Source organism: Amblyraja radiata, chromosome 20, assembly GCF_010909765.2.
Source record: "Amblyraja radiata isolate CabotCenter1 chromosome 20, sAmbRad1.1.pri, whole genome shotgun sequence".
Classification (NCBI taxonomy): domain Eukaryota; kingdom Metazoa; phylum Chordata; class Chondrichthyes; order Rajiformes; family Rajidae; genus Amblyraja; species Amblyraja radiata.
The window spans coordinates 9,632,478-9,637,358 of record NC_045975.1 but is presented as its reverse complement, the minus strand read 5'-3'; positions in this window follow the sequence as shown (position 1 = coordinate 9,637,358).

Below are 4,881 nucleotides of genomic sequence, written 5' to 3'. Positions count from 1 at the left end.
TGATTATGTTTGCCGGACTCAAAGGGGAAATTTGTATTTATATAATGCTCTTCACATTGTAAAATATTCCAAACATCCCAGAAATAGAATCAGATTTAAAATTACTATAGAGAAACACATTGAGATATGTGACTGAAAGCTTGGTCAAAGAGGTAGGTTGTAAAGAGTATCTTAAAAGAGAGAAAGGTGGAAATGTTTTCAGAAAATGAATACGTTTTTGATTAGATCATTCACAATCTCAGAATATCCCAAATTGTTGTAAAGCAATTTGGTACTTTTTGAAGTGTAATCACCCTTTTAATGTAGGAATTTGTACAAGGCATGCATCCACAAGAGGCAATGTGTCAATGATCAAGTAATCTATTTATTGTAAGTGTGGTTGAAGGATTTAATATTGCATATGATGCTAGCCAGAATGAGTAAATTCTAGGGTCTAGTGGAGGACACTGAGGATGCAAAAGGAGCCAACCTTTTAGGAATAAATTGCTCTGAGTGAGGGGGTTACGGGAAAAATGAGAATATATGTGTGAGCATATTTAAATCAAGGCATTGGAGCATTGGGAAGTAGAGTCAATCTTCAAGGATTGGGGAGGAACGAGCAGGATTCCATTGAGTTTCAGATACAGGCAGGAGAATTTCAATCTCATGTTTATGGAGGTTGGGAATCCAGCTCGGAAAGAAATGGAATAGTCAATGGAATAGTTTGTAATAATAAAAGTATTAATAAGGGTTTGATCTGCAGGTGAGCTGATGCAGGGGTGGGGATAGATTGTCACTGAAGTAGAAATCAGCAGTCTTTACGATCGAGAGAATACTGGGTCAGATGTACTGCCTATGGTCAAACATAATGCATGCCGCTAAACTGCCTGGCTCAGTTTGAGACAGTAGCCTAGCAATGGATAGACTTGATGGCAGGGAAGGACGGTTGTTCTGTTCTTCCCAGAGATTAACTGGAGGGGGCACAGAGTTGGTGTTGAACAAAGTGAATGAATGAAATGATATGGTGATGTGAGATCCAGGGGAGACAGACATTCACCTGCACCTCTTCCAACCTGGTCTACTGCTTTTGTTACATTGGTGAAACAAAGAGTGGGTAACTGACTGTTTTGAGGAGCAGCTGTATTCTGTCTACAATGGTTATCTCAAGCTTCCGGTTGTCTGTCATTTTAATTCTTCTTCCCACTCCCTCATTGACCTGTCTGTCCTTGCCTTTCTCCCTTGCTTTACAGTTTAGATTACCCAAACTCCCAGTATTCTTCTCTTCCTCACTCACCTGTCCATCTTGTTTTCATCTCCCTTTAATCATGTCTCCCCCCCCAACCTCCATCCTTCCAAACTGGTTCCATCAGCCCATCCAGTTCTCATATCTGTTTTCTAAGACTTACCATGGTCCATCCCATCCCTCCCCCAACTGGTAGCATCTGCCCATTATCTTCTCCTCATCTCATTCCACCAACTCAATCACACCACATCCCCTCCTTGTACTGTTATGGACTGGCAATCATCCCTCTTCTCTCTCAGTGTTGATCTCCACTCGATACATTTTACTTACATCCTTTGCCTCACAGATGCTGCTTGACCCATGGAGTTCTTCCTGTGTTATTTTGTTTTGTTCCAGATTATGACATCTGCAATCACTTTTGTCTTTCAAAGAAGGTTTATTTTATAGTAAAGTAACGCAGTTTTGTGCAGTTATGTTAATATTTTGCAATATTGTGCAATTATCCCTGAGTGCAGGAGGATGAGGGTTGATCTTATGTGGGTGTACAAAATCAAGGGAGGAATAGATCGGGTAGATGCACAGAGTCTCTTGCCCAGAGTAGGGGAATCGAGAACCAGAGGACATAGGTTTAAGGTGAGGGGGAAAAGGTTTAAAAGTAACCTCAGGGGTAACTTTTTTTTACACAAAGGATAGTGGGTGTATGAAATGAGCTGCTGGAGGAGGTAGTTGAGGTGGGTACTATCACAATGTTTAAGAAACATTTGGACAGGTACACGTATAGGACAGATTTAGAGGGACATGGGCCAAACGCAGGCAGGTGGAACGTATGGATGGGATATGTTGGTTGATGTGGGCAAGTAGGGCTGATGGGCCTGGTTTCATGTTGTAGACCCTATGACCCTATGACTCTAACAGGGACCAACACCAAATATTTTATGCTGTTTACATTTTGTAGAGAAATTCAGCTCAAAGTGATATTATGTTCATCTCTCATTCATATAGTCTGTCCTGTTGGACATATCCTACAGCCCTGCTATCAGGAACACGTAACACAGGCAGAAAAGTATAACTAGAATTGAATTGTCACTTTAACTCATTTGATCTTATCAAATGAGCAAAATTCCCCTTATCCCTCAAACAGATGCGTGGCAGATGCAGTATAATATAGATAAATGTGAGGTTATCCACTTTGGCGGCAAAAACAAGGGGGCAGATTATTATCTCAATGGGGTTAGGTTAGGTAAAGGGGAGGTGCAGCGAGACCTGGGCATCCTTGTACACTGGTCACTGAAAGTTGGCTTACAGGTACAGCAGGCAGTGAAGAAAGCTAATGGAATGTTGGCCTTCATAACAAGAGGATTTCAGTATTGAGGTAAAGAGGTTCTTCTGCAGTTGTAAAGGCTCTGGTAAGACCACATCTGGAGTATTGTGTACAGTTTCGGTCTCCTAATTTGAGGAAGGACATCCTTGTGATTGAGGCAGTGCAGCGTAGGTTCACAAGATTGATCCCTTGGATGGCGGAACTGTCATATGAGGAAAGATTGAAAAGACTAGGCTGGTATTCACTGGAGTTTAGAAGGATGAGGGGGTATCTTATAGAAACATATAAAATTATAAAAGGACTGGACAAGCTCGATGGAGAAAAAATGTTCCCAATGTTGGGCGAGTCCAGAACCAGGGGCCACAGTCTTAGAATAAAGGGGAGGCCATTTAAGACTGTGAGAAAAAAACGTTTTCACCCAGAGAGTTGTGAATTTGTGGAATTCCCTGCCACAGAGGGCAGTGGAGGCCAAATCACTGGATGGATTTAAAAGAGAGTTAAATAGAGCTCTAGGGGCTAGTGGGATCAAGGGATATGGGGAGAAGGCAGGCACGGGTTATCGATTGGGGACGATCAGCCATGATCACAATGAATGGCGGTGATGGCTCGAAGGGCCGAATGGCCTCCTCCTGCACCTATTTTCTATGTTTCTATGTAAACACTTTATCTGCTACTGAAAATGATCTTATGCTCAATTTTAATGAAGGATCTCACACATTAAATAATAAACACTATTTTTCTTTCTGCAGATGCTGCCTGATCAGCTTGGTATTTCCAGCACTGACTAGTTTTACTGTCATTCCTGATTAATTTTACTGTTTGTATTCCTTGTTGTCAGGTTCCCCCCCAGCCAACAATGAACCATTGTACATTTCCTTGAACGTTGTCGGCTTTGATTTGTCCTTTTCACACCTTACATGCTCTTTGTATCCTTCCATATCTCTAGTTTCCTTCTACCTGACTATCATTATGAAAAAGGGTCTCGACCTGAAAGATCACCTATACCTTCTCCCCAGAGATGCTGCCTGTCCCGCTGAGTTACTTCAGCATTTTGTGTCCATTTTTGGTGTAAACCAGCATCAGCAGTGCCTTCTTACACATATTCTGATTTATGTCAGATATGCAGTATCTGCAGTATTTTTCTTTTATTGTTCTGGCAATACACTATATTCTTCCTGAGTTGTGAATTTTCAAATATCTTCAGTCGTGACAAATTATATTTTGAGACATTATGAGGTATCGCAATACAGTGTTATTATCCTCCTGACAGGAAAAGTAATAACATAGTCTCAATGTGTAGGAATGAACTGCAGATGCTAGTTTACACCTAACATAGACATAAAATGCTGGAGTAACTCAGCGGGACAGGAAGCATCTCTGGATAGAAGGAATGTTTTCGGCCAAGACCCTTCTTCAGACCGCATGAGTCCAGCATTTTATAAATATCTATAACATAGTCTAAAATGTATTTCAACACTGGAGACACAAGATCAGAATAAGGACAAGAACAATGATCGCACATTTAAGTTAAATCATTTAAAATTACAAACTAGAGCATTTTCCGATACATGCAATTGACACTACATCAATAACTTGATATTAGACTTTTTATAGACTTTTTAAATAGACTTTTTAAGACTATTTAGGACAAATAAGACTTTACCAGGAATATTATGAACAAGAACTGGTATGTTTTAAGAAGTATCTTAAATCAAGGTGGGGGAGTAGAGCTTTATGAAGGATATTCTACAGCTGAAGGAATGATCGTCAATAATTGATTTTAAAGAGTTGATCAATAACTAGGATGCAGTCTTAGTAACAAACTGTTGATGGGGGAACTCATTGACATTTTTACATAATATGGAACCCCAGTGCAATAAGGCAACGGCCTGAATAAAATCAATTTCATCTGCTCTGACCAGCCTGGAAGTGCATGTGGGATCATACATTTCCTGAAGGTGTTCTTCCTGCGTTCTCTCTTGGTTTTGCTTTTTTTTAAAAACTTCTTTGTATCTATTTCCCTGGCTTGCAGAGTATTACCAGGTGCTACGCCTTTGAGCAACGCCTTCGGTCTCTGAGTTATTATATCACCGTCTTTAGTTCACGAAATATTAAATATTCTAATAGAATGTCATAGGCCGTAAATTATACAATTCATGAACCGAAGCGTTTTCGAGCAGTATTTCGCCTCGTTTTCTCTTAGCCCCGTGTAGGTATAAACTGACGTATGCTTCTGTAAAACAATATATTTTTTTTTAAACCCTCGCCAGCATCCCAGTATCCCAGTGATGTTAATTCTCCGTCTTGTCTTTAATTACAACGGGACCTTCCCACCTTC